The 9,620-nt window shown below is 40.6% G+C and overlaps 1 long non-coding RNA gene across 1 annotated transcript in view; it reads left to right on the top strand.

The window, feature by feature from the left end:
* Positions 1-6,324: 6,324 nt before the first annotated feature.
* The window catches only part of LOC141418078 (uncharacterized), a 34,445-nt gene continuing 31,149 nt past the window's right edge, over positions 6,325-9,620 (top strand). The window contains exon 1 of the long non-coding RNA XR_012442711.1: positions 6,325-6,881. This is a non-coding gene — a long non-coding RNA (uncharacterized lncRNA). The remainder of the gene's footprint in view (positions 6,882-9,620) is intronic.

The raw sequence follows: 9,620 nt of genomic DNA, 5'->3' as shown, positions 1-9,620 counted from the left end.
GCAAAAATGCAAAATATAATATCTCCCATCTCCCAGCAAGGCATAGTAGATTTGAGAGCAGAGTTCAGGCTCTTACCTAAGTGACTATTTCTGCCAGAAAAGGATAATATGCCAGTGAATTATTTGATTTTAGCTCTGGTTTTCTACATAATTACCACCTACTTACTGCAGACTGGTTTCCTCAGAGTCCTCCTAAAAGGCATGTTTGTAAGTCAAGGGCTTTCTTTCTCAAACAAAGAATCATTTTTCCTCAAATTGAATAGCACTATATATCAAAGAGCATAAGCTGCATTGTTTTCACAAACATCTTTTAAAATGGTTCTTACGATATTCCCTCAACTACATAACTTCCAAATTGGCCTGCATTTTTCTAATTAATTTCTCATTCCATTTTCCTTCTTTAGTATCACCACAAATGCTGACAACAGCATCCACACTTCTGTTTATCATAAAATGTTTCTGGGGTGAATTCAAGTATGATATATTTGATATATTGTAAGACCTTGTAAATGCAAAATTTACAAAATATAAATGTATTCCCACCCAGCACAATAAAAATTTAAAAAAAGAGAATCAATCATGTTTTGCCAAAAAAAATAATGCTTCTGTTTTATTTTTTAAAAGTTCATTTCCATGTACCCCAACCCAGCACAACAACAAAAAAATTCTTACAAAAAAAGTTCTTTTCCAAGGCAATTTTCATTTTCTGTGTGGTTTTACACAAGCTAGAAAAAAATCTTTGGTGAAAAAATACTTGAAAAATGGATTTACCCTTAACAAATTCAGTATTTTCACATGTATTTGTCATGAATGCATAGAAGAAAGCCTAACCCTCTCATACTTATTCAATGTATCAGTACTTACAGTGACATGTTCAGCAGTTAAGTTATTTAAAAATATTTTTATTCAGGAAATGCTTGAGCTCCTAAGCATTAAAAACTAACCCAAAACTTGACACAGTTAAAACGTGTATTTTAAATGCTTTGAAATTAACGTTGGGTAATCCATACCTGGGTTTGTTCTTCAATATCTGCACCATATGCAAGCAGTCTGTTAGCCATTGATGTGTTCCCATTACAGACAGCGTAATGGAGAGCTGTATAGCCACTGTTGTCCTTAGTGTTCGGATCAGCACCATGTTTTAGAAGAAATGTTGCACATTCTTCTTGCTCACACTGCACAGCCTGAGGGTATTGTACCAAGAAACCGACTGTCATTTCATTGAACTCACATTAAACTTTCCACAGGTTTCATCAGCAACTTATATTCAATGAGATAAAGTCATTGCTTTTTCTAAGTATTTAAATCAAATCCAATTCTTCTGAAATTGATAATTACAATCTACCTTAAGCAAAGATGTGCGGTTGTCTCTGTCATAGGTGTCAATCTCACACTTATTCTCTCCACAAGAATAGTCGCCACTTCTAGATGCCCATGGACACAGGCAAAATGCAGAGCAGTTCTGTATACATTAGGGAGATTTTATGAAATTATAAATGACCATTCCACAAAATACAAGTTTTCATGCAATTGTAACCATTATATGACATTTTTAATTCCTCAACCTTCTAAATATTATATATATATATATGTTTGTATATATATATATATATATATATATATATATATATATATATATATATATATTTCTGAAGGAATGTCAGTACTTATTAAAGTTGTTACAATATTAAAGAAAAGCTAGCCTATTTTATTGAATTTTGTACATGCATGTGGTGCTGTGGATAGAAAAAATGACCTCTTGTATTCTAGACAAGTGTTCTAACATTGAACTACATGCCGAGGCTAAAGAAGCCTTTTAAATAGAAGAACATAATCTTTGGATTTAAGTCACTTAGTGTTTGATTCCTACTCTAACCTTTCTTACCTTCTTGTATCTCTTAGTCCATCTATGCCTCAATTTCCTCGTCCATAAAATGTGGATCAAAATAGTAATCTCATAGAGATTGCCTAGCAAGCATGAGGCTCTGAGTTCAAACCCAAGTAGCAACACTTAAAAGAGTAGCTATACTCTTTTAAGACATAGCTTTGATACTTCAGCAATAAACTGCAAAGAATTTAAAGCAATTCCTTGTACATAACAGCTCAATACACATTATATATAATAATTACTATAACTGTTACTTAACAAATACAATATTTCAAGTAAGTGAAATAATAAAAGTACTCATATTTTGCAGATGTTTTAAGAATTATGAATTTCAAAGAATAAAATATGCTTTTTATTGAAAAAAATGTGTCCTTTTTGATTAGGCTACCTTCAAACTCAGGATCCTCCCACCTCAGCTTCCAAGTAGCTGAGATTATAGGTACGCACCACCGAGCCTAGCTTATGATACTCCTTTCCTCATACTTTAACATTTTTGATATTTGAATGCCACTTGTAATTCATGATGTATTACAACTATAGTTAGTAGCACTTCAAATTTTTTTTAATTTTTCTATTCTTTTTTACTTCACAGTGCTGGGGTTTGAACTCAGGGCCTCACACTTGCTAGGCAAGTGCTCTACCACCTGAGCCACTCAGCCCCTAACCTCTTTTTCCTTAATACACAAAATAAAGGGTCATTACATAATCCATGGTGGCTCCCAGTAAGTGAACTATAATAAATACAGCAGGTCTTTGGTATGCCAAAGGAAACTCAGGATTCAAATGAGTAAGTATGGATTGTTGTACAAAACATTCAGATTTACAGAATGTTTGGAAAGCAAATATTCCCAGTGGAAAATATCAGTCTTTGCTACTGTTATAAATATTAAAGGAACACTTAAAGCTTATCTTTTATAATTTCCTAATTTCTTAAATGTTTTGGTTTGAAGGGGGAAGAAAAGTTTCCACTGAATCGAGTCCTATTCTTTCAATTTGAAATCTCTAACCTTGCTATAATGGAAAAAGAAATACTAATGTTTTTAAGGATGGAAAGGTCTTGAGAGATAGAAGAATATGTGTGCTTCACACTCAGTATCTACATTACATTTGCTGAATAAATGTATTGAACAAAATGGGTAGATGTATTAGGGGAGTTCCACACATTTAAAGAGATGTTTTATAAAATAAAGCAATATTTTCACAGTTGTGGATATGTGTGTTTGCTCTCTTTTTTCATAAGGATGCAGCTAAGATAAAATGATTATAATTATTTGTATGTGCATAATAAAGCTATAACCAGTAAAGATATACACATATAATAAAATTTATACATAATAAAGTCTACATGCATAGATAAAAAGATTCTCTTTACTAATGAAGAAGATAAAAATTGGCAGAAAATACCAATACACAGATACACACACAAAATTATTAGAAAGTGAGAAATTGTTATCTGTGCAAAAGACACAATCTTGCTTTTCCCGAGGATTGTTAAATTGAAACTAAAAATTTACTGCAACTAATGTACATCTGTATTGTAGCAAGCACAGGTAAGGAAAATAAAGAGCAGAAGTGCATGGAGAACTATTCTCAAACATAGGCATATGCTAAGTCAAAAAACAAGACTCAAAAATGTAAAAATCCTGAATTAATACTGAGTATGTGTTCTGGTATAAATAAAAGTAAGTTAGAAACAAATAAAAAAGCAATGATAAAACCCAAAATATTTGAAACAAATAAGATTCTAAAGTGATAAAAACAGGAAAAGAAAATTTGTAATTCAAATGCCTGAACATAACATATTTTATCACAGTTTGTGCATATTTTTGGACAAATCAGACTATTTGTATGTTTATACAATTATGTTCACTTTTTGTCATTTGATGTAACTAAGTACATCTTTCCAAGGTGGTGGTAGGGGGAGGAAGAGGAGGAGGAGGAGGAGGAATTGGTGGCAGAAGGAAGAGGAGGAGGTGGTCATAAGAGGTGGAAGAGGAGGAGGTGATAGGAGAAGGAGGTGGTGATGGTAGGAGGAGAAGGTGGTGATGGTAGGAGCAGGAGGTGGTGATGGTGGGAGCAGGAGGTGGTGATGGTGGGAGCAGGAGGTGGTGATGGTGGGAGCAGGAGGTGGTAGTAGTAAGAGGAGGAAGAGGAGGAGTTGGTAGAAGGAGGTGGTGGTGGTAGGAGGAAGTGGTGGAGGTGTTAGGAGGAAGAGGAGGAGTTGGTAGGAGGAGGAAGTGATAGGAGGAGAAGTAGGGGAAGGATGAAGAGGAGAAGTTTCTTTGCAGCTTTCTTCAATAAACAGCACATATACATAGGTATATACTGAAGGAAAAAGGATACTGAACTTTATTCAAAGTTTAGGTGTGAAGTGGATACATTGGAGAACTATTTCTCTCACTCACTTTTCAATGTATGTAACAATGGCTTTCTTGAACGTGTGCTTAATTTTGCTAATTAAATCTCTTATGAATTGTCAAAGGGGATTTACCAGGGGATGGGGAAAGAGTTGAAGTTTTGGTCTTATTTGGCTGTTCATAAAGATGGCCTGGGCTCTGGACCCCACACAGATGTGCAGGTGACAGGTACTGAGGAGCCAACGTTCTCCCTACCCACCCAGAGGAAGGGTCACTTGTCAGACCGTGGCCCAGTCCCTCGCCCTCTCCCCTGGGTGGCAGGTACTGAGGAGCCCAGTACCCTCTCCTCTGTTGCCCCCGTACCCTCAGGAAGGGTCACTTCTCAGACGTTTCTCTCCCCACTCCCTCACTGGCAGACCCTGTTACCTGTACTGCTTGTCCCTGGCATCCACGGCCCATCTTCCACTGCTGAGGAGAGCCTTCACTTCCTCCACATCGCCTCTGCTCGCAGCCCTGTGGATCTTGGCGTCAGACTTGGGCTTGGAGTCGAAGCTGCGCTGATCAGCGCCTCTACTGCCAGGTCCCTTGGAGGCCAGAACCTTACTGTCACAGAAACCCGAGGGCATCTTTTCCTGGGCCGCTAAGCCAAAGATATTTTTCATGACGCTTGCCAGAGGCCTTGGGCTCGTTCCCTGCCCCTGAGCCTTTCCTTTCTTTGAAAGCGATTCCAACAGGAAAGCTCCGAGATCGCCTGTCAACTGCAGATACAGTTGGCAGAATGGACCTTAGCGTGACTTTTGCTTGCGCATGCGCGTGGGTGGTGCAAGCGCCTCAGGGTCGAGGCCCTGGATTCCACGGTGTTCAGTATAACCAATGGCTTGGTGCTCGCGCCAGCCTGGGGTAGCCAGCAGGGGATGCGCTTTGGACTGATAGGCTGCCATGGTCATGGCTCCATGTTTGGTGAGCAAGGAGGAGGTTTGGGGGACACCGGTGCTGCCTGACTCAGAGAACCCTGTACTGAATGGCTGGCATGGTCCCCTACTCTATGCAGCAGACAAGGTGTGTGGGGCGGAGACTGTGCCTGCAAGGGGTTTGGAAGCGATAGTTGCGACAGACTGCAGCACTGCTGTGGCCAGGCCTCGCGGTGCTGAAGGCTCTTGCAACCATAAATTCCCAGAGAGAGGCAGGTGGGGGGTGGTGCAGCCATAAATTCCCAGTAAGGGACAGCTGCTGGGGGAGAGAGGGGGAGTGTGGAGGGCTTCCAGATCAGCAGGGAACTTGCAGCCATAAATTCCCAGTGAGGATCGAAGGAGGGATGGCGGGGGGGGGGGCGGGGAGGGTGGCATCGGGGAGACCAGGATCTTCAGGAACTATCCTCCATGATTTCCCAGTGAAGGGCAGTGGGAGCAAGGAGGAGGTTTACTTAGGACTGTTCTCACATATCCATTCCCTGAATAGGAGGGCTCCTGACTTCTCTTTTTTAAAATTTATTTTTAATTTTCATTTATCTATATGTGTTTTTTCTCAACTCAGTCAACAGTTGTCGACACAGTGGGACTACTGAAAAGAATGCTTGTGGCAGAGGTTGCTTACTTTTAAAATTTTTCATTTCTTGTTTTTCTTTCTTTTTTTTCCCCCCTTGTTTTTGACCATACTGCGGTTTGAGTTCGGGGCTTCGTGTTTGCAAAGCACATGCTCCATTCCTTGAGCCACACCTCTAGTCCATTTTGCTCAGGTTATTTTGGACGTAGGGGTCTGAACAACTATTTGCCTGAGCTGGCATCAAACCTTGATCCTCCCAAGTAACTTCGATTACAGGATTTTGCTATTGGTGCTTGGCTTCCTGCTGAATTTTGTCTCACATGCATTTCTTCTTTTAGAAGGACCTGGGGATGAAGCCGCCATGTGGAATTCATAACTCAGTAGTTGCACAAGACTAACACGAGATGGCGCTTGGTGACAGTAACATTGGCATTAGGAAGAAATTCAGGGGAGAAAGACCTGGTAGCAGGAGGTCTGCAGAACCGAGAGGCTTGTCAACTGCACTAGAGAGAGCACAGCTCTAGTAGCGTCCAGGCATAGCTTCCTCCACCATATGGCTCAGGCCTTAGTCTCATCACCGCCCCACACCTGCTTTGCCAGGATCAGCAGACACCCTGGGCAGCAGAGCCGCCAGCCACGCCCTCACTGCCCAGTGTGCCCTGGTGGACACTTCATGCCTAGCGGGAGCAAGAAGGAAGAAGATGCCTTCAGGGACGCAGCGGAGGAAGAGGAAGTCAACTTCCTTCTGCTGAAGCAGCCAGGGAAGCTGGGCGGCTCTGGTGAGGTTGACCAGCTGGTGGCCCAGATCAGGGGTGACACACCACAGCTAGACCTCCAGGTGATCCGACCTGCTGAAAAGGCCCAGCTCCCTGCGGTGCTGCCTCTCCTGCAGTCCCCTTGGAAAAAGGATGTGCCCCAGGCACCTCAAGGGTCTCTGTGATACCTCTTTGTATGCAAGTCAGGCTGCACCCTAGTGTGTGGAGGAGCTCCCTCAGGCGCCAGCAAGCTGCCAGGACCATTCATGCCAGGATAACTCTGGGTGCCACTCTTCAGTATTAAATAGAGTAAGAAGAAGCTGTCAACAGTCTGTCCAGGTGGGTTTGTGAAGTTGGATGAAAGGCTGCATCAAATCAATCGGAGCCTGAGGCTTTTCCATGAAGAAGTGGGTATGATATTTCTAGTTCAGGAGGTCTGTGGTGGTAGACAAACGTCCATCCTCCTACTTGCATGTGCCCTTCCTGGTCTTAATACATTGGGCTCTGGGCTTCCCTCAGGAGCATCTGCAGGGTAGTGGAATCTGAGGAGAGAAGGGGGTCCTCACAGAGACCGGTTCAATGCCCCCAATCCAACTGGGGATATGGAGTGAGAATTGGCACACTTGTAGTGGGCATGGGGTCTATAGGACTTAAGGGGGTCAAGGAATTTGGAGTCCTAGGGGCTTCTGGGCCAGACTTTACAGGTGTGATTGTCCCTTGAACTTCACACCAATGTTGGAAGTCCTTAAATATTTATGGAATTAGTAAAATTGATGTGTGATAACTAAAGAAATAATAATTCAGTGAATCTTATGTGTCTGTTTTTTTTAAATTTATCTCATGAAAAAAACAGTAGGTGTGAAATTCCAAGATGTCAGTGGTTTTTGTGACAAGATGATAGCAATCAATGTTTCAGTTCACTTTTCTCATCAAATGATAGAAAACTTGATTTCAAAATTCATCATCATAAAACTGTAGCTTTAATAGAAAGTGGAGAGGCAACCAAGACTTGTAGTATATTAGGAAATAAATGTTCTCAAGGCTGCCTTTCTTTGCTGGAACATGCTTCTCTTGAAGTGAGACAAGAGAAGGAAGGAAGGAAGGGACAAGGAGAAAAGGACTACAGAGGAACTCCAGGGTGACAGGGCCAGAAGAGCACTCAAGAGCAGCAGAGAGCCTACCATGCCTCAGGTTGATAAGTCTATAGACATGACCCCCAGAAATGAACTCAGGGCCACCTAGACCTAATGTCCAGATTGCGAGAAGGTTACTAGCAACATCCCAGGACATGGTGCCTGCCACTGTGACTCAGGGGCTTTCCATCTCTTTATTATGAGAAAGAAGCAAAGGAATAGGGCAGAATAACATTGTACCCCTGCTTCTTTCTTCTCCAACATTTGCCACATATAGTAGGGAAGAAAGCTTTGATTTTTCTTTGATTAATAGAATGTATTTTAGAGCAGTTTTTAAAAACAATAGCAAGCACAAAGTGCATTAACATATTGAATTAATATGATATATTTATAATAGCTAACAGCCAACATTGATACATTATTAACTAAAGCCCTTAATCTACATTGGGGTTCACTCTGGGTGATGTTTACTTCTGTCGGTTTTGACACACAGAATGCTTAATGCCATCTATCTATTACTATAGTATCATACAAAACAGCTTCACTGCTAAAAATTTCCTGTTCTCATCATTTATTCCTTCCCTCCCTCCCCGTCCTTCTTCTTTAGTGTCTCTATACTTTTACTTTCTACAGAATGTCAAATATTTGGAATTAAGACTGACTTCTTTTACTTCTTTATATGCATTTAAGATTCGTCCATGTTCTGTTTTATTTCATTTTGTTTTGTGGCTGGATCATAGGACTGGATTTTGTTCAGTTTTGTGAGACTGGCAAGCCATCTTCCAAGGTGGTTGTACTATTTTGCATTTGCACCAGCCATGAATGAGAATTCCTTCTGCTCTATAGCTCTGCCAGCATTTGCTATGGTCAGTGTTTTGGAGTATAGCCCTTCTAATAGGCATACAGTGGTATATCATTGTTTTAATTTGCAATTTCCTAATGACATAAGGTGTTGAACATTTTTTTCATATGTTTACTTCCAAATGTACTCTTTAAAGTCAGGTGTTTGCCCAGTTTTTAATTAGACTTGTTTTGTATTCTTACTATTGAGATTTAAGAGTTCTTTGTATATTTTGAATACTTGACCTTTATCAAATACTATCCTTTGTTTATTATATATAATACTATACCTTGCATATGTATACTTGAGATATATATATCAAATAGTATACTTTGTATTATATCTTTTAGTTTTTACTTTATTTCATAGGACTGGGCCAGGCTGCTACATTTGGCAGTCTCTTCTTAACAGTCACTAAACATGTAAAAGGCTACTTACTTATCTATAGAAGAGCAAGGTGAAGAAGTCATGATTGTCCAACAGGGAACACTAATCTCCAAATAAATTATTTACAAAATTATCACACAATGGTTATAATTGTCCAATTTATATTGGGACCAAATTCTGTTACAATAGAAAGTTAGCTGTTTTGGTTTATAGTCTTAGTGAGACCCAGACTCCAAAGGTTTGGGGGAGACATGCTAACAGACTGTTCCTCAGGGGCTTGGATGATTCTGACACATTTTTGTTAATTAGAGCCAGACCTAGTTACAGTAGATGATTTCTATGAGACCCAAGGTCTAAAGTCAAGATGATTCCCGAGAGATCTAGGGTCTGAAATTGAGACCCAGGAACTGAAATGGAGACCCAGGGTCTGAAATCAAGACAATTCCCGTGAGACCTAGCATGTGAAATCAAAACCATTCCTGTGAGACCTAGGATCTGAAATTGAAAGGTGGTAAGTAAGCCCCACGTTGGTCCTACTTTGTAGGACAGATGTATCACAGGGCAGGAGTGTCCACACTGCCAGCTGATAGCCTATGATATGTGTGTGCACCTAAATAACTCTAGGCATCCTTAGAAAATAACAGATGAATCCACTCAGTTGGTGGATGGAGGGAGTCTCTCACCCAGCTGGGGCTTTGCTGTGGTCCGCAGTAGGAT

Source organism: Castor canadensis, chromosome 16 (assembly GCF_047511655.1).
Source record: "Castor canadensis chromosome 16, mCasCan1.hap1v2, whole genome shotgun sequence".
Taxonomy (NCBI): Eukaryota; Metazoa; Chordata; class Mammalia; order Rodentia; family Castoridae; genus Castor; species Castor canadensis.
This window is presented reverse-complemented; position numbering and strand designations above follow the sequence as displayed.